This window comes from Periplaneta americana, chromosome 17 (assembly GCF_040183065.1).
Source record: "Periplaneta americana isolate PAMFEO1 chromosome 17, P.americana_PAMFEO1_priV1, whole genome shotgun sequence".
Lineage (NCBI taxonomy): Eukaryota > Metazoa > Arthropoda > Insecta > Blattodea > Blattidae > Periplaneta > Periplaneta americana.
The window spans coordinates 20,080,960-20,102,873 of NC_091133.1; the positions used below are offsets into that span (position 1 = coordinate 20,080,960).

A 21,914-nucleotide genomic window follows, 5' to 3' on the forward strand; every position below is an offset into this window, starting at 1 on the left:
TCAAGCGACTCAAACAGTGAATGGAGGAACAGAGTTTTTTATCGTTTCTTTAACTTGAAAAATTCCAACTTAGATTATTATCAAAAAAGAAGCCAAGATTTTTACGACAGATTAATAAGGGATTTGCGTGTTGTTAAGGGTAACAACTGAAAGATTACTGTTATTAAGGGAGTTAACTAAACGCTTATGTCCAATAATCATGACTTGAGTCTTACTTGGCTTAAGTGCGAGTCAGAAATTGGCCGCCCAAGTGGAGTCAGTGGCTAGGTCACATTTTAACTTGTCAATCGATTCATTGATCGTATTAAGTCTGGAATGTATGTAAAGTTGTAGGTCGTCGGCATAGAGGTGATATCGGCAATACTGTAAGTTCTTTGATACGTCATTAATGTAGATAGAGAAAAGTAGTGGTCCTAATACGGAGCCCTGCGGCACTCCCGCCTTTGTGCATCGCCATTGGGAGAATTGATTATCAAGTGAAACACACTGTTGGCGGTCCCGTAGGTAGGAGTCCATCCAACTCAAGGTATTGTCTGACAGGTGCAAAGCCTTCATCTTTGCAAGAAGCAAGTCGATATCAACAGAACCAAAGGCATTGCTGAAATCGAGAAGAATTAGTGCCGTTACTTCACCCCTATCCATAGCTTCACGGATGTCCTCAGTCACTTTAAGTAGGGCTGTAGTAGTGCTGTGTCCATGCCTAAAACCCGATTGATAGTCATCAAGGAGTTTGTGTTCGTCGAGATAGTTCGTAAGTTGTCCGTGTACAATATGTTCTAATGCTTTTGAAAGAGTGGGAAGAATTGATATCGGTCTGTATTGGTTTACTGTTAGAAGGTGTGTTAGATTTAGGTAAAGGTTTCACTAATGCCATTTTCCAGAGTGAGGGGTGGGACCCAGTCATAATAGATGCATTGAATATATGGGTAACGGTCGGCAGGATCACATCTATTATTTTATACAGGAGAGTGATGGCATTCTTTGTGAATCCACCATAAGCAATATCTACCTTCCGATTCCTTCTAAAGAACTAAGATTAAAAAAAAAAAAAAAAAAAAACTTTATACCAGTAAGTCTAAATCTCTTTCACCGGTTGCCAGATGCATAAAACTTACCAATTTGCATGGTATGAAATTGATCCTTTTAATGTATAGTTTGGGTATTATATTTTTGTTGTTTTAATATTGGATTCGAATTCAATTCTAACCCATGTTTTATTATTATTGTTTTGGATTATTCTTTATTTCACTTCTATCCATCAACTTTATATTCATGCACTTTTATTGTAGTTATTGTCATTATTTGTAATGATCTATTATTGGCCGCTGGCTATTGTACACCACAATAAAACATTAGTAAATAAATCAATTAATAATAATAATACTTACTGGCGTTTAAGGAACCCGGAGGTTCATTGCCGCCCTCACATAAGCCCGCCATCGGTCCCTATCCTGAGCAAGATTAATCCATTCTCTATCATCATATCCCACCTCCCTTAAATCCATTTTAATATTATCTTCCCATCTACGTCACGGCCTCCCCAAAGGTCTTTTTCCCTCCGGCCTCCCAACTAACACTCTATATGCATTTCTGGATTCGCCCATACGTGCTACATGCTCTGCCCATCTCAAACGTCTGGATTTAATGTTCCTAATTATGTCAGGTGAAGAATACAATGCGTGTAGTTCTGTGTTGTGTAACTTTCTCCATTCTCCTGTGACTTCATCCCTCTTAGCCCCAAATATTTTCGTGAGAACCTTATTCTAAAATACCTTTAACCTATGTTCCTCTCTCAAAGTGAGAGTCCAAGTTTCACAACCATAAATAACAACCGGTAATATAACTGTTTTATAAATTCTAACTTTCAGATTTTTTGACAGCAGACTGGATGATAAAAGCTTCTCAACCGAATAATAACAGGCATTTCCCATATTTATTCTGTGTTTAATTTCCTCCTGAGTATCATTTATATTTATTACTGTTGCTCCGAGATATTTGAACTTCTCCACCTCTTCGAAAGATAAATTTCCAATTTTTATATTTCCATTTCCTACAATATTCTCGTCACGAGACATAATCATATACTTTGTCTTTCGGGATTTACTTCCAAACCTATCTCTTTACTTGCTTCCAGTAAAATCCCGTTGTTTTCCCTAATCGTTTGTGGATTTTCTCCTAACATATTCACATCATCCGCATATACAAGCAGCTGATGTAACCCGTTCAATTCTAAACCCTCTCTGTTATCCTGAACTTTCCTAATGGCATACTCTAGAGCAAAGTTAAAAAGTAAAGGTGACAGTGCATCTCCTTGCTTTAGCCCACAGTGAATTGGAAATGCATCTGACAGAAACTGACAATAATAATAATAATAATAATAATAATAATAATAATAATAATAATAATAATAATAATAATAATAATATATAAAAATGAAAAATACATGAATAAATAAAAATTACAAAATTCGCATATCGCAAGAAAAATATTTTGAGGCAAAATTTACTCAAAACTATTGTGGAAATATTCAAGGTATACATTAATCTTTTCCATACAGCAAGCAGCTTATGTCCGACCTACGAGAAAAAAAAATTGTATTGTGTCAAGTAAGCTTTTTCCTACAAGCTCTGATGTCACTCGTGGTACCGTTGAAACAGAAGTGCATGATGAACTTCGTGTCTCATTGTTTTCCACGCGACCCGTCTCATTCCATTCTTTGTTTAATAAAAATAAACACGAGGTTCTCACTTCTTTGGGCTTTGCTTCGCCTTCGATTTCCGTCGTCAGTCTTGATGTCTGCCGCACGGTCTGACCTCTCCTGCTCCTACAGCTGCTCACAAAGTGAACAGAAATTGAATTTAAAATTATATATCGTACGTTATAATTATTTAGTTAATAAACTATAGTACTGTATTGCTTTTGACAGTAATTGATTAAATAATGACGGACTATTCTGCAAATCCTTGCGCTGTGGCTGAAAAGAGTGAAATCAAACAACTTACAAACAGTTAAATTTAGAGACAGAGTGAAGTGTGATGGCAGATGGAGTATTACCTCATGTCTCTATGTTAATTTGGAATTATTGCACTCATTAGAACCAAGTATTCAGCTGTTGAAACCAATAGCCTTGATATATTTCAGTTTATTTAATTTATTAAATTTTTTACTCCGTCTCACTCCATTAATTGTCTACAAAATTATTGTATAGGGTTTACTCATCCTGCCTGTGGTAGTATTTATTCAATCAGGATATCCACCCTCACCTAACCTAATCAAGAATAAAGACGTTTTACGCCATCCAAGGGATTTTATAAATCCTCTGTCCGATTACAGGGAAAGGGAAGATCTTCGAAGAGATAGTCTCATGAGTCCGAACTATTATTATTATTATTATTATTATTATTATTATTATTATTATTATTATCATCATCATCATCATCTGAGAAGTTTATTTTTGTTTAATATTTCGTTTTCGTCCTCTGCTGTGGTGTCTAAAAATCCATCGGAATCAGGTTCGATTACTAGTAACATTCCAGCTGTTGAATTGAATTAGGACAAATGCAGTAGTGATGCCGCACTTTTTAAAATTATGTTTATAACTTCTCTGCAATAGGCTCAAAACGGCTGAAGATTCAGAAGCAATATATTTAATATACGAGATTTCATAATATATACGTACAACAGGCGTAGAAATTAAAATTTCGTGGATATAAGAACGATTTAAAAAGCTGGATTCGAGGAGTCTCTCCCTGGTATGCCGGTAGAGTTGCCGCGTCTGTTCAGGGTGAGACACCGCGCTGTGAATTAAATATAAAAACACATGTAAAGGAAAGTATAACACTCCAAATTTATTGAAAATATTTCTATTCACAAATTAACAAGCTACGGGTAGGTAAGGTTCTCAAAGTACATACTTATAATTTGGATGTTAACTACTTGGTTGGTTACAGTTGAAAAGGTTGACTTTTTATTGGCGCGGTTTAACTCTCGTGCTTTTTTCATGCCACGATAGACATATAATTTGTCTCCGTATGGAGAGCAAGGCACATAAACCATTTTTTACAGTCTTACATTCAATCCAATCATCATTCTTTATTGTAAGCAAGTACGCAATTTTCCCATCACTCAATTACTTTTTGAACTATCAGGGCCAGTCTTTTCTTGATTTGAGCTTTTGGACGACTGTTTCTCCTCACTCCACTGACCTCTGTTCACATTCGCCTTTCTTTTATATTCAGTAGACATTTTGTAATCTACACAAAAAAAAGCCCGTCGTTATTTTTATAAATAATCGACTTAGTAGCAATGTAAAATAATAAAGAGATTTATTGAATATATTTATGAATTTATAAAAAAAAATATATATTCAATTTTTTATACTGCGGCATCTCTACCACACTTCAAGTATAAGTTAGATGCCGCACACCCTACTTGCCATATTGAATTTTGAACAAGGCGGCAACATCACGTGAAGTAAAGAGGAAGAATGCAAATCTGGCTTTCAGGTAGTAGCTCCCTGTAAAGCAGGTTTGAATAATTTCAAGGAAAAATTGTTCCGGGGCCGGGTATCGATCCCGGAACGCGCGAATGCTCTACCGGCTGAGCTACCCCAGGAACTATACACGACACCGTCACAATTTTTCCTTTGTATCCACTAACTCAAATGAGCGTTCGCGCGCTAAGCGAAGGGTCCCAGGATCGATACCTGGCCCCGGAACAATTTTTCCTTGAAATTATTCAAACCTGCTTTACAGGGAGCTACTACCTGAAAGCCAGATTTGCATAATACATTCGTTACTGGAGGTACGTTAACAGAAAGCCACAATTTAAGTCACACAGTATTTGTGTGCACTCACAGTTGAGTTCTGGCGTCTTGTCAGCTCATTTGAGTTAGTGGATACAAAGGAAAAATTGTGACGGTGTCGTGTATAGTTCCTGGGGTAGCTCAGCCGGTAGAGCGTTCGCGCGCTAAGCGAAGGGTCCCGGGATCGATACCCGGCCCCGGAACAATTTTTCCTCGAAATTATTCAAAGAGGAAGAATGTTAGAAACCTGTAATGCAATGTAATTTCATGGGTACTGCGATAGGAAGTACTTCAGGCACTTTATATGAAAGCTAAGAAAAACTTTAAGGATACATTTAATAAACTTGCCGCATTAAATCAATTGTAACTCACGTAAAACACCACAAATGTTCAACATATCCACTTACAATGCTTGCTTTAACTGACTGAACAATGTGCTGTCATCTACCGAAAATGACCTGAAGCATCAGAACTCTAAAATACGGCAACTCTCCCGCCGCGGCATCAGTACCGGATTTGCCTTAGTTATTTCATTTGCATGTTAGGAATTCCAGTTCTTGTATTGCTTTTATGTTTTCTCAAACAGTAATTTGGTTAGTTGATTCAGTATCACCAACAATAGTTATTGGAAACCTTCCTGGACACTCTTCATGACCAGTTGTCAAAAAGATCGATCTTTTCATTCTCTAGCGATTTATTTCTCCGGGTTTGGGGTAACGTTATTCTGCGAAAGTCATTACAGACTACATTTACTACACTTGTTATCTCAAGCATAATTATTCAAAATAATGCTCTTCTGTTTGTTATGAGTGTATAGGCCATTCGTTATCTCGTGAAACATACCTGCGCGTGAAGGAAAGCAAAAAGAGGACTGAGAAGCTTCCCTCTCTCGCTACCAATCTAGGTGAACAAAATTCAAATTTCGATTTGTTTAGTTACGCATAGGTGAATATGAATTCATGCTCTTTAACATTTGGATAATGTTGTGAGAAATAGCTTTTACTATTTTATCAGTGAAAAGCTATTTTTAGAAGGATGTAAACAATGAGTTCTTTCTAACACTTCTCGCTCCTGTTCAATCGTAGACAGAGGCGCTCACTATGTGGGTGAAAAAGAGCTAATTGCGCTAAACTGGAGAATTAGCACGGTAGCTTTGAACCGTGCCGTTACGGTTACGACACAGTGTTATCAACATAAGAACATGACTTTGGTCTGTGGTATCTAGAAGGAGAAATTTGTTTCTTTTTCTCTATACCTCCTTTGTTCTGAAGATTACTGAGAGATAGCACCACTGTTACTCTCATCTATTTCAATGATTTTTTCTTGGACCGCCAATTTGTTTGGACGACATTTCTACATAGAAGATTAAGACAGATCTTACAAGCGATTTCCAATTAATAACAGTATGGTTATCAAAATTTTATCTCGAACTAAAATCTCTCTCGCATTTTCTTTTGTTTCATCACGGCCGAATTGGTTTATCTCTTCGGTGTCGATGTTTTTAGTCGATCATGGCCTTTATGACAGTTTTTTCGTAATATTGATAAACAATGATATAATTAAAGCGGTGAATAATTTCATGGCCCCTAAAAGTTTTTTTTCGTAAAAGCTAGGTATTTTCTCTAGGCAACATATAAAACTGCAAAACGGTCATAATTACGTACATAATGCTTTGGCGAAAATTAACCGAAAATTTACTTTCCGTTATTTAAATAATACTCCGTGAAAAACACCTTTTTTCCCTTTATTTCGTTGCCATAACTATTTTAACATCTTATTACATATGCATTTTCTTTTAGTGCATTCAAAACATCGTCGTTGTACTGCATAAACCTTGAACTTGACTAATGGAGTGATTTATTTAAGAATATAGTCACGAATTTTACTACCACTATTTCGATTGTCTTGTTTGACACGGCTCGGTACGGCCCGTTGACTAGTGACAGCGAGTAACGTCGACTATCGACATTGCTCTACCGTGCGTATTATCCAGTTGTTCCTTTGGAAAGTATTTTTCTTCTTACAGTACGGTTTAAATCTTACATTTCATACAAATAGTTTGTTAAAGTTCTACAAATATAACGTGAATTTTAATATAGCCGGTCACGTCAGGTTACAGTAATTCTTTTACCATTTAATACAGCATCGTTTAGACTATTGAATCCTTGTTTTAAAGTTTGCTCGTTCTTGTGCACTTATCAGTAATTAATTTTTTCAGTGGTGGGGGACACGGTAACGCGGCGGCAACTTTTCCATGTTTGGCTTAACAGTAGAAAAGAATCATGGGATAAAGAAGTTTTGATCACTGTTTTAGGCCTGCAAGATTATTTACATGACATCGAACATCAGGTTACAAACACATTGGACACATTTTTATCTAGCCTTAACAAACGCACCGTGGATCAGAACGCAAATCTAGTAAAATTCATGGCGCTACAGCCCTGAAGGGCCAAGACCGACCAACTGGCTGCTGGCCTCACGTCCACATGCCGAAGCAGAGGTGGACGATCATCCAAGCAGTATGGAGGTATCGTGTGGTTAGCACGATGATCCCCCCCAGTCGGTATAGCTGGTTTTCGAAACCGGATTTTCGCTACCTATCGTAGCTCCCCAAGTGCATCACGATGCTGGGTGGGCGCCGGTCCCATACTGGCCGAAATTTCTTGAGAAAATTTCTTTCCCATGAGGACTCGAACCAGCGCGCATTCCATAACGCGAGTCCTAGGCAGGATGCCTTAGACCACGACGCCACTGCGCGGGACCAACGCAAATCTAGTAGCTGGATAAAATTAATAACTTCTTTGCATTCTAACGGATTGTTATGAAACTTTGTACGGGCCTTACATGTGGCACATATGTTTCGTGTACAAACTCTAATTACGTTTGCACAAGAAAAACTACCCCTTTATAGCGGGTGAATTTAAACAGAATTAATAACTTCTCTAACCAATGTTTATGAAACATTGTACGGAAGTTACAGGTAGCACATATTTTTGTATAAGAACTATATTTATGGTTTCATAAGAGGAACTACCCGTTTATAGAAATTGTATTTAAACAAAATTAATAATTTCTCTTTCACCTAACAGATTATTATGAAACTCTATACATAAGTTACAGGTAGAATATAGTTTTTGTCTACAAAGTCTGATTACGTTTCTATAAGAGGAACTGCCCCTTTATAATGGTGCATTCAGACAAAATTAATGACTTCTCTCCTATATAATATATTTTTATGAAACTTTGCACAACGATTAAGCCTACAGGTAGCATACAGATGTAATCAGTTTGTACACAAATATATGCTACCTGTAACTCCTGTACAAAATTTCATAAAAATCTGTTGTGTAGAAGTTAATTTTGTATTAAAGCGCTTCCTATAAAGGGGAAGTTCTTCTTATGGAATCGTGAATATAGTCTATACCTATACAAAAAATATATGCTACCTGTAATTTCCTTACAGTGTTTCATAAAAAATCTATTAGATAGGAGAGAATTGGTTAATTTTGTCTAAAACCACACCCTATAAAGGAAGTTCCTCTTATACAAACGGAAAAAAACTACTGAGTAATGACGGACAGTGAATAACCACGCGAGTGAGGCTCTTGACTAAACGGTGATTTTTAGCAGGTGAGTCTGTACACAGGCCAAATATTTTTAGCACAGATTTATTTCTTTGTACTAAGCTTTACATTTGTCTTTACATTTCATCAACATGTCTCCTCGTGGCCCAAAAATCGAGGAAATTGAATCTACCGTGCAACGAGTGGTGAAGGACGCGCTACGGGACATGCTACAAGACGCGGGCATGGTTCGAGTTCTCGCCGACACGATCAAGGACGCGGTGACGAGTGCAGTGGTGGTGGAACTCCAGAAAAATCTCGACTTAAACAAAGACTTAATTAGTGACTTCAAAAGTGCTCTGGAGCAAAAAGATCGTCGGATCGAGGAGCTAGAATACAAACTGGACGACTTAGAACAATACCAGCGACGCCAGTGTCTGCGTATTTTCGGTGTAGGTGAGAACAATGGTGAGGACACCGACGTGTTAGCGATTAGTGTGGCGGAGAAGGTAGGGGTGGACTTGAGTCTGGCCGACATTGATAGGAGCCATAGAGTTGGTAGGAGAGACGAGAATCGACCCAGACCAATAATTGTGAAATTCGCTAGTTACAGGAAGAGAAGCGAGGTCTTCCGAAACAAAAGAAAATTAAAAAATTCTGGCTGGACAATTCGGGAAGACTTGACGAAAACTCGCCACAACATCTTACGCGAAGCGATTACTAAATTTGGACAAACCAACGTGTGGACTCAAGACGGCGTCATCATTGTAAAAAGCGGCGACACGAAAAGAAGGATCACCCGTATGGCTGAGATACATAATTAGTAAGTCAAGGCAACTCCTCATAAGTTGTTTGTTATATTAAGAAAGTAATAGTTTAATAATTTAATACTAATTATTTAATTATTGTAGTAATACTATATTTAGTTGCATTACATCACCTCAGTAAATTTAGTCTATTTTAGTTAGGTTGGCACTATTGCCTATATCGTCCCGCTTTCTGTGGCATGCCCTCAGGCTGATGGCGCGTCTAGCCTCCCCGACCCTCCTCACTGTCGACAACCTGTTCCCACAACTCTATCCACTTGTCTGTCATCCTCCCCAACTCCTCCATTGTCTACCTCTCAGCTGTTAAAGCAGTCTTTCTCACCTGACCCCAAATCTTTGAAAATAGCACATTTAAATTGTCAAAGCATTATTCCTCATTTCCAGGAATTCTCTTCTATTTTCACTAATATAGATGTCCAATGTATTCTTGTTAGTGAGACGTGGCTAAAACCCTCATTGTCTTCCTCACTCGTTCACTTAAACGGCTATACTTTATGTAGAAATGACAGATTATACAAACGAGGGGGTGGAGTTTGCGCATATATTAGGAATGATCTGCACCCTAAAATTATTCTAAAATCACAAGGCGATGCATTACGACCCGAATATTTGTTCGTAGAAATACAAGCAAGTCTTCATAAATGTCTCTTAGCAGTTATTTATAAGCCTCCCAAAGCTGGACATCTATCCGATTTAGAAAGCCCGTTAGCCGATCTTTTACCGCAATATGAACATGTCTTGGTTATGGGGGATTTCAATTTAAATCTTCTGGCAGTTAGATCAAGGTGTTTGAGAATAAGGTGCTTAGGAAAATATTTGGGGCTAAGCGGGATGAAGTTACAGGAGAATGGAGAAAGTTACACAACACAGAACTGCACGCATTGTATTCTTCACCTGACATAATTAGGAACATTAAATCCAGACGTTTGAGATGGGCAGGGCATGTAGCACGTATGGGCGAATCCAGAAATGCATATAGAGTGTTAGTTGGGAGACCGGAGGGAAAAAGACCTTTAGGGAGGCCGAGACGTAGATGGGAGGATAATATTAAAATGGATTTGAGGGAGGTGGGGTATGATGATAGAGACTGGATTAATCTTGCTCAGGATAGGGACCGCTGGCGGGCTTATGTGAGGGCGGCAATGAACCTTCGGGTTCCTTAAAAGCCATTTGTAAGTAAGTAAGTAAGGCAGTTAGATCAAATGGGACTAATCAACTCCGTAATTTGTTCGAAACTTTCAACCTAACAATTCTTCCACTCAATCCTACCCACCACACACCTACTTCCGATACTTTAATTGACCTAATCATTACGAATAATTCTGATAGAATTCTAACTTCAGGACAGATACCAGTTCCGGGAATATCTGGTCATGATCTTATTTTTGCCGAGTACTCTCTTCAGTGCCCAAAAAATGCAGCTAAGGTAATTACTTACAGAGATCTAAAAGGCATTGACAACGACCAACTAACTTCTGACGCCTTACAAATGCCATGGCATACTATTTTTAATTTAATCACTGTTGACGAAAAAGTTGCCACCTTTAATGACATGATAATACAATTATTCGACAAACATGCACCTTTAAAGAAGAGACGAGTCACCCACCGACCCGCCCCATGGCTGAATGACAGTATTCGTAATCTTATGACGTCACGTGACGCTGCTTTCCGGAAGTACAGAAACAACAAATCTGCCGAAAACTTTTACAACTACAAAAAACTTAGAAACAAAACCACACAAAGCATTAGGAATGCTAAACGCCGTCACGCTCTGAGTCTCGTCGACTCGTCCGTTCCCCCGCGGTGTCTTTGGAATAACTTACGTGATATGGGAGTAGGGAAGAAAGCATCAGAAGCTGAAGTTATAAACATACCACTTGATAAACTCAATGAATACTTTACCTCACCTCCCACTATACGACCTGAAAAACAGTCAAAACTAAATACAATTAATACTCTCCTAGCTAATCCTCCTCCTTCTCGCGAAAAATTTTTCTTCTCGCACATTACTGATTCTGAAGTAAGAAGGGCTCTTAAAAGCATTAAATCTAAAGCACAAGGCTCTGACAACATAAGCATAGTCTTTATCAATAAGTTAGTTGATATCGTGCTTCCTGTAATAACCCATATTTTCAATTCTTCAGTTATCACGTCTGTTTATCCGCAACTCTGGAAAACAGCTTTGGTACGCCCACTTCCTAAAGTAAATTCACCAACTTCTGCAAAAGACTATAGGCCAATCTCCATTCTTCCCGTTTTATCCAAAGCCCTGGAAGGCATCATTCATAAGCAGTTGTCAGACTACCTAATAGAATTTAATCTTTTAGACCCTTTACAATCAGGATTCAGAAATGGCCATAGCACTTCTACTGCTTTGTTGAATGTTACTGAGGACATACGCGCAGCCATGGATAAACGACAGGCTACTGTACTAGTTTTATTGGACTATAGCAAAGCCTTTGATTCTGTTGACTTCGATCTACTATTGACTAAACTACAAACGCTACACCTTTCTGATAGTGTTATCACCTGGATGTACTCCTACCTTACTGGCCGCCAGCAGCGTGTCATATCTAATAATCGTTTCTCATCCTGGCGTACTGTAGATACAGGAGTTCCTCAGGGATCAGTATTAGGCCCCTTGCTCTTCTCTATTTATATAAATGGAATTTCTAAATCATTTAAGCACTGCAGATATCAAATATATGCAGACGACGTTCAATTGTATATTTCAGCGCGTCCTGATGCACTAAATGATAGCATTAATAGTCTTAATGAAGATCTTGATTCCATCTCTTCCTGGTCTCAACAATTTGGGCTTAACCTAAACGCATGTAAATCACAGGCTATTCTGTTCGCGAACCGTAGATTAATTCCTGAAGTCAACGACCTGAATATTCCACCTGTGAAACTGGATAAAACAATCATCCCGTTTAGCTCTACCGTAAAAAATCTCGGAGTGCATTTCGAATCTAATCTTAGTTGGGATACGCATATTAAATATACATGTAAGAAGGCATTCTCTATTCTCCATTCACTAAAAAGATTGTATCATTATCCATCTAAATTAAAACAGACGCTGGTACAGACACTCATTCTACCTCACTTCGATTATTGCGACGTTTTGTTCAGTGATCTCAGGATTGATTCCGCCCAGAAACTACAGCGTGTTCATAACGCGTGCGTCCGCTTCATTTGTAATGTTCGATACTATGATCATATCTCACCTTCTTTCGAGAAGTTATCATGGCTTAGGTTACATGAGAGGAGAAATCTGCACTCACTTTCTCTCCTATATCGAATTATGCACACTTCATCCCCCTATTATTTATTCGCTCGTTTTCATACTCTCTCTCGCTATCATAATATTAATACTCGATCACAACGCGATAACACGCTAGAAATTCCACTTCACACATCATCTCTGTATTCCTCATCTTTCACTGTTGCTACCTCTCGTCACTGGAACTCTCTGCCGCCTGAAGTCAAGGGCTGCCGAACATTGAAATCTTTCAAATCCAAGTTAGAAAATTATCTTATGACGAGTTGCCAAACTAACTTACTATTATGACAAGTGTTGTATTGCATGTTTCCACGTATTCACAATTTTTTTTATGTTCTAGTGATATTTAACTTATTTTATATTTTTGTTCTCATATTTTCCGATAATGGTATATCTCTAATGTGATAAGTTGAGCTATATATAAACATAATTTTCCTTACTGTGTATACTTAAAAATATTGTATTCATTGTATGCTTTGTACTGCACTATTGTATTACTACTATTAGTATTATTATTGCTATTAGGCCTGTTATTATTATTATTTTATTTATTATTATTATTAATATTATTATTATTAATATTATTATTATTAATATTATTATTATTATCATTACTATTCTATTTATTATTATTATTATTATTATTATTATCAATAATTCTTATTTTTTTATACTTTGTAGGCCTCATTTATTTTTGACCTGCTGTTCACATTTTATTATGCTTTTTTCTTTCTTTCTGTATGTTATATATTATGTCTGATTTCTTCTTACTTGTTGTTTACATTTTATTATTATTATCTTATTCAGTTTTGTGTGTACTTTGTAAATTTGTAGTGTTTCTATAACGCAGTTTTTACTCCTGGTTGAGTGTTAGAGAAGGCCGTATGGCCTTAACTCTGCCAGGTTAAATAAATCATTATTATTATTATTATTATTATTATTATTATTATTATTATTAATCAGAGTTTGCACACAAAAAATATGTGCTACTTATAAGGTCTGTACAAAGTTTCATAACAATTCGTTAGAATGGAGAACAGTTAGGCCTATTAATTTTGTCCAGCTAGATTTGTGTTTTTGCACACTTTGCGCTGCAGCGAAATAGGAACAAAACTGCTGGAAGGTTCAAGGGCTCTCATGGTGGCTATATGTGTTGTTCTATGTGCTATGCTAGCAAGATTTTGCGAATTTTTCGTACTTTCATCTCGCTCAAAGAAAAGAGAGCAAAAACAATTTTTCTTGAACCAGTGGTAATAACTAGTCCGTTGACATGTTCGTTCATTAACATATTCTTTTTTACGTGGTGCTCATTACAAACAACACACCACTATGACACGACACAACAGTGCACGATGTCATTCGTCTGCCAATTCCCGCCGTTTACAAGTACCAATCAGATTCACTGATGGAAGCTGATGGACACTGTCACCACGTCTGCAGGCTGATGGAAGCTCTGCTACAGTATCAGTGACGTCATCGCTGAAATTCGGAACACCGTGATGCCATCGGAGTGCTCGGCGTTGAGATTCGGAATAAACTATACGATTCTACTTGCAACTAAATATAGACAGCTCACACACGTCTCTCGTAAGGTTCGTACTATAAGCTGCGACGCACGGTTGCATTTTATTTTACGAAATAACAAATGACTTGCGGCAAATATGTTATTTCTTATGCTCCGTCCCGTCTCCAAAATACATTTTATAGTAATATAAGTTGGAGGAATTAGGATGTAGCGATGTATTGAACGTACTGTTTTATTTTCTTTTATTAACAACGGTTTAAAAAAGTAAAAAGTACGTCATTGCAGTTTTTAACATGATTTGTACAAGAAGTCAAAGTCTGTCCTCCGTTTTTATTCTCAACTCAGTCTCACTATTTTTGTCTGTCTGTCTCTGCCACAGACTGAATCACTCATTGTCAGTCGGCATGCTGCTGTCTGATGTGTCCAGATGAGTCCTAATGTTTCACATGTTTTGTAAATTATATTTCATACCCAGAGAGAAATATTTTATTTTGAATGCATACAATTACTGTTCTGTTGTCACAGTTAATTGTTTTGTTACTGAAAAAATCTGTAATCTTTGCTATATAACCTGAAAGCATAGCTTTATATGCCTCATCCTTTAGTTTGGCTGGTCAGCGATGCCAATATAGGAAAACGAATTTTCGCTAATGAAACTTAACACCGTCCTGTATCACCTCCGTCCCATAAATAATGTGACCGAGTTGTGATTGTTGGACAGAGGTGACATAAAATAAGTATTTATTTCAGTTATTTGTTTTCTGAGTTAAACTGTTATTTATATCAAAAGAAATGAAGCGCTAGCCACTGTTAATATATATTGTATATTGACGGATAAAGACACGTGTCTTTGTGTAAGCATATAAATGACTTGATAAACTATATCTTTATGCAGATACTGTTAATACAAAATTTTTATTTCTCTTGTACTTAACTATTTGCTTAAGTAATTTTGTACGTTGATGATGCGTAACTTCTGCCACTGAAGATTTCTCTGATCTAGCCAAAGAGACGGTGTTGATATTACGTGTTAAATATGGAAAAATAAAAATATGAAAACTATTTGACTTGTAGCTCGTATGATAGTTTTTATATCTTTGTAAACCAGTACCCTTCAACATAAAATAAAATTTAAGTAAGAAAATAATATTTGTTTTGTATTAAATTAGTTATACCCAAAAGGATAATCTGTTTTACAATCCATCTCATAGACTTCTTCTCGTACATGGAGAATTCCATTTTTCCGTTGTAGTTACAACTGTTAAGTGAAACTTACGACCTCTATGAGTGGATAACAGTGATTTCTCAAATACGACCATAATTTTTCTTCTTTCATTATCGCATTTTCAGTAAAAAATGGAGTGTTGCAATGCCATAATATTTCTTCTTTTCTATTGTGGACTGAATGCGCGAATACAGAAAGTGCATGGTAGTTATAAGTACAGCAGGAGAAGAAACTATGTAATATAACATCAGATCGTTATCATGATGCAGAAATAGTATTCGTCACTGTTGCTCCATACCGGAGATGTTGGGTTTTGCTTTCCCTCATGACTCGATTTTGCAAATAAAGTTACGAGTCTAGGCTTTGTTATAGTTGGTACGGATGTCCTTTTTATTGTTAAATTGACTTCATATTTAATAATCCCGTCTATTTAAACATTTCGGAAGTTCGAACTTCTGAGATGAGTCATGTGTTAGGGTCACTCAATTGAATTGACTGGGCAGTGCCACTCAACTGAGATGAGTGATGTTATTATAGACTCCCTACTATCAAAGCCCATTTCCGAAAGAGATGAAAAAGTGATTACATGAAAGTTTCTTAATTTGTGAATGGGGCCCTAGTTCTTGATGTTCTGTTGGAATTTTCACTCCGGAAAGCAGTTTTTTCTATACCAACACACTCGAAGCACTTCTGTTGTATATGCAATAATTTTCCCATACTTTCTACATTATAATAACAGATCTTTTTCAGTATTATAATTACGTAACATCCAAATCTTTCCTCCATTTCACTGCATGTCGTCACCTTTAAGATACAACTAATTTGTTTTCGATGTATGCTAAGTCATCACACACGTTACATACTAAGGTTGTTCCAAAAATAATGCTTTCAGTTTGTAAAAATCTATTTCAAACAGTCTTAATACTAGAAAAGTGGTTCTCAGCGTGCCGTTTATCTTTGTGTACTGAGATTTATTTTTTTGGACTAATTTTCTTCATATTCACTATCTCTGAGCCACTTACTAGAAATAATGTGTGTAGGATACAACTTTTGTACAGCAGAGTCCGTATAGGCAAGTTTCTGTCGAATGCTTTTCCAATTCACTGCGGGCTAAAGCACTATCACCTTTACTTTTTAATTTCGCTCTAGAATATGCCATTAGGAAAGTTCAGGATAAGATAGGGTTTGGAATTGAATGGTTTACATCAGCTTCTTGTCTATGCGGATGACGTGAATATGTTAGGAGAAAATCCACAAACGATTAGGGAAAACACGTATATTTTACTTGAAGCAAGTAAAGCGCTAGATTTGGAAGTAAATCCCAAAAAGATAAAGTGTATGATTATGTCTCGTGACGAGAATATTGTACGAAATGGAAATATAGAAATTGGAAATTTATCCTTCAAATATCTTGGAGGAACAGTAACAAATATAAATGACACTCGGGAGGAAATTAAACGCAGAATAAATATGGGAAATACCTGATATTATTCGGTTGAGAAGGTTGTGTCATCTAGTCTGCTGTCAAAAAATCTGAAAGTTAGAATTTATAAAACAGTTATATTACCGGTTCTGTATGGTTGTGAAACTTTGACTCTCACTTTGAGAAAGGAACAGAGATTAAGTGTGTTTGAGAATAAGGTTCTTAGGAAAATACTTGCGGCTAAGAGGTATGAAGTTACAGGAGAATGGAGAAAGTTACACAGCGCAGAACTGCACGCATTGTATTCTTCACATGCCATAATTAGGGACATTAAATCCAGACGTTTGAGATAGACAGGGCATGTAGCACATATGGGCGAATCCAGAAATGCAAATAGTGTGTTAGTTGGGAGGCCGGAGGGAAAAAGACCGAGACGTAGATGGGAGGATAATATTAAAATGGATTTAAGGGAGGTGGGATATGATGATAGAGAATGGTTTAATCTTGCACGGGATAGGGACCGATTGCGGGCTTAAGTGAGGGCGACAATGAACCTCCGGGTTCCTTAAAAGCCATAAGTAAGAAGGATACAACTTTTAATTAAAAAAAATATTCATTAGAAAAATGTAACAGAATGGACATTTACTCGATGTTTGCTCTAACGACTTTTTTCTTTAGGATTTTGTTTCTTATTGGGTAAATTATTAGTATAAAAAATATGTTCATACACTCCTGTGTTTTGGAAAAACTATTTTATTTGTTTATTTTTATTTTCATTAATTTTTTTGGTACTTGCGCTCTGAAGACTAAAGCCTAAATTTTTTTTTTTTTCCTGTAAATATCTGTACGAATTGCTTAATGTCGTTACGGAAATAGAAGCAGAACAAAAGGCGAACTGCAGTTTTCTTTTAAAATACCTAAATAATTTTACCTTCAATTAATAGTTCTTACAGATAAGTAATTTAATGCTTAAAAATATCTACACCCATTATAAATTATAAAATTAACACAGCGGTAGCCGTTTAGCCGTTCCGAAAATGACGGTGCGTCTAAATTTTCACACGTGTAGAATGCCTTTTATGTCACAAACAATTCAAAATAGACACATAATTTGTTATTTGTAAAAGAAGTACCTGCTTTTCATAGTCGCTTTTAAAGACCACTTTTTGTCCTAATGTGTCATAAAATGATTAATCTTGAAAGGCTTGCATTCACAGTGTCTTAATATTCCTGTCAGTTTCAAATATTATTTATGTAAGTAACAAAGTAATATTACCTATAAGCAATTGCAGTATACGAATATCTTCGTTACGGACATTTGTGCAGAAATATGAACATTTACTTAAACCATATAACTTAGTTATAAGAAAGGTGAGCTGTTTAGTATTCACATTATAAGTATTCGCCTTGTGTACGATGGAAAAAATGAAACATTCGCCTTGTTAAGCGCACTATAAATTATATCATTATCTTCTGTCTTTAAGTAATAGTTCGGAAAAGCATAATATGGCAAACAAGAATGTCTGTGATAATTTGATGAAAAATTAAAATTTATTATTGTGGAACGCATAAAACATATGCTGAGAAAGTATGAAAAACTTAATTTTACAAATTCACCTGAATGTTATTTTCCATTTTCCCAGCACTCGATAAGTTTCTATGTCCATGTTCTATAAAGCCATTAGTCTTAGTGAGCCATTTCTTAACAGTCACATCGGTATTGGCGAAGCGCTTCCTTCAAAGATCATAAATCATTGGACTAAAAGATGCAAGTCCAATAGATATAGAATAACTACATAGAAAATATAGCAAGAGAGACCATCGAATTATGCATTTTATTTTTTTTATAGAGTTGTTGGTTTTTCTGTTGTGCATTCTGGAGAACGTATACTTTTTGTCTGGTGGAATTCGTGCAGTTCAAAACACTATTTATTTCCTTAAATATTTCAACACGGCGAGCTGTATAAACGTACGATCTAGTTCCAGAACGGCCACTAGTATCCTTTCGGTCACCGCGTTAAAAGGAGACCCGATCTTGGCATGTCTTTTAAAACCATTTACCGCATCACTTACAGGCGTCTAACCCACATCCTCAGAGTGTTGATATCGACTGTCTAAACCTCGTAAAATATCTTCAAACGCTGATGAATTTCAATAGACCTATTGTGCTCCCTATTCCGGAACTCTGTCACGCATCGCTGCCTCAAACGGACGTAGATGTCATCCTCCATTTTGATTCACTGTCATATGGTGAACAGAAGTGAAACTTGCAGGGTATGGACGGGAAGGTTCAAATATCGACATAGCTGACAAGCGAGTCGAAATGTATTTTTATAGTCATTCTAGCTAAATAAAAAATCGGTGTCACTAAAATGACACATTGTTTCTTATACGACTTACACTTTTCGCAATAATTTAGATCTTCTATCGTGTTGCAAATAATATTCTCATTTATAGTTCATTTCCTTAAATTTTTATTCAAAATGTATACATAAATGAAATAATTTACCATACACAGAAATAAAAACACAAGCTTTCGTTTATTTGATTGTATATGAAAGACAAGGTACGACTTCATTTATAAAGTTTATTGTGTAGTTTTAAGTAGATAAATGCAGTGGCGGCTCGTGATCATTTTTGTTGGTGGGGTCAGATATTTCACAAATATTGTGTTATACGTTAAATAACGTACAAAGATATTTTATTTTAGTTCATTGTTTGTGCTTAAAAATTAGTTCAGCACAATACAACTAAACTACCAACTACATAATAATGCAAATTCGACGTTAAACTCACCAATTTGCAGAATGATTTATGAAGAAGATGTGCCCGTCTGTCTTTCTGACTGGCAAACCTTTCGGTGACTCTGTTCTTGAAGTTTGGAATTTGATGAAGATACTCGATATGAATAGAACAGAAAGCCAACGAATTCGGCCTATCTTGACCCATGGTGTTTCTGAGAAATGTTGTATCTTGTTTAATGTGCTGAAACTCCGTTCTGACTGGGCTGTTGAAACAGATGTTGTTAGTGCGATTCGAAGGGCTTTGCCCACTTCAGAGAATGAATCTTCAAAGGATTAATCCATAAAAAAACTGAACAAATCACGCACAGAGGAAATGTCTTTAAATGTATAATTTCGGTAGATCACAAATCGATCCTGCCTTGCTGTTGTTTTCCTTCCTCGGCCTTGATGACGTTCCTTAACCTCACTTGCGATTTGATAACATAGCCATAATCGGCTAATAACACTCTATGATGTGTTCAACACTCCAGCAACACGAGTCTTGCTTTGACCACCTTTTATCATTCCAACAGCTCTGAGCATTTCAGAAGTTGTGAAATGACGACGTTCCATGATTAAATAAAATACTTCGTATGTTTCCAGTAAGAAAACAAGAAACTATCTTAAAATGTTACATTTAAGAACCAAGCATAAAGACCTTCAACAGTATAATATCTATAAAAATCTATAAAATAAACTATTAATATTGTTCAAAATGTTGCCATGGCGACGCCAAGGAGTAAGTATTTTACTGATGTCATAATCAGACATGTAGCATAAAATACACAAGAAATGTGTACAAGTTCTGATTTGACCCTTAGACTTTTTTGAGCAGTGTATTTTGTCTACGCATAACAAGGAGACTTAGAACTAAAAATGGCTAATAATTCAAGCGGTGGGAATGAGATAGTCCAAAGCCACACTTTTAACAAAAATATTTTTGTGTGAATTCGTTTCTTACACATATAGTTTTTTTATTTTACGACGCTTTATCAACAACTTAGGTTATCTAGCGTCTGAATGAGATGAAGGTGATAATGCTGGTGAAATGAGTCCGGGGTCCAGCACCGAAAGTTACCCAGCATTTGCTCATATTGGGTTGAGGGAAAACCCCAGAAAAAAAACTTCAACCAGGTAACTTGTCCCGACCGGGAATCGAACCGGGGCCATCTGATTTCGCGGCCAGACTCGCTAACCGTTACTTCACAGATGTGGACTCTTACACGTACAGGAAAGCTATTGAAATATTAAAAAAAAAATGACTCAACAAATGACGTAAGTATACGCCGAAGAAATGATGATACCGCACCGTATAATATTGAACTATGTACCTCTAACACGCTCTTGTGTAAAATTTTGTCTGTGTGGCTTAAGACTGTATCATTCTCGCCCCTTCTATTGTGTAAGAAGTGAAAGTGACATTTTTGCTAGGTGTGTATGGTTTTGTGATTTTTCTGTGGAAGAGACGGTAGAACTTGCACAAAAATTAAAACTACGTGATTTCCCCTGTTTCGACGACCCTGCGACATGACCACTTGGACGGACAGTACTGTGGGTGTTTGTCTGTTGCCTTGAGCAGCAGCATGGAAATGAAAGAACATCAGATATCACAGACACCCAGTCCTGAACCCAGGAAGAAAACTTGCCACAACTGAGAAAATCTCCTACACGGCCGGGAATTGAATCCGGCTCGCTTGGTATACGAGCCAGGGAGCAGTACAGAATTTGAATATTATAATCATTATTTTAATTTAGGCATTGGAAGCTGAGTAATGAATATTACTATTAATCTATTATCATTATTCATGATAATAGGTTAATAGTAATATTATTGATATTTAAGATTTAAGTTTAAAATTATAATTCTCACTTGATGTTGATGCATTTTTTTCCAGCATAGTACTTTCTTGGTCAGAATCACCACCAAGGCACAAAAGCACAAGGGATTTTCTTTTACTTAGAAAATATAATTCTTCACTCTGTAGTCATAAACTGCACTGATTCCAATAACATCGCAAACTACTGCAAAGCAGCAAAGATTTAATATTCGCACTCAGTATGTTACAACGGTCAGTAATATCTGCAAGAACACGTACACTAAATTAGTTAGAAGAAAAAGCACAAACTACAGTAAATATTCATTGTTGTAAAGTCTTTGTCGCTGTTGTTAATTTCATTGTGTTAGGACGTAGTATATTCACAATGATTACAAATCTCTGTATTTAATTTCTGTGTGAAGTTAGCAGAAAAAAAGCTGATTTTCTTAACGCCTATTTCTTAAGACGATTTGTTGGCCACTGAAATAATTCTTAAACAGTTAAGATATAATGCACTCTTTGTTTTCTGAGTTAGTATATTAAAGACTCGCTTATGCTATTTTGTCAGGTTGTACGTCATGGTTTTGCCTTTCCATTAGTTAAAAATAACGATTTTTTTTAAGTGGCGCTTAAGATGTTCTGCTAATCATCCATCGACATG

At 36.5% G+C, this 21,914-nt stretch overlaps 1 protein-coding gene and 1 non-coding gene across 9 annotated transcripts in view; both read left to right on the plus strand.

Moving 5' to 3' along the window:
* Positions 1 to 21,914, plus strand: part of Snap25 (Synaptosomal-associated protein 25kDa) — a 377,629-nt gene that overhangs the window by 247,365 nt on the left and 108,350 nt on the right. The window lies entirely within an intron of this gene.
* Positions 4,934 to 5,007, plus strand: TRNAS-GCU (transfer RNA serine (anticodon GCU)). Its single transcript has one exon. It is a non-coding gene; the product is annotated as a tRNA-Ser (tRNA).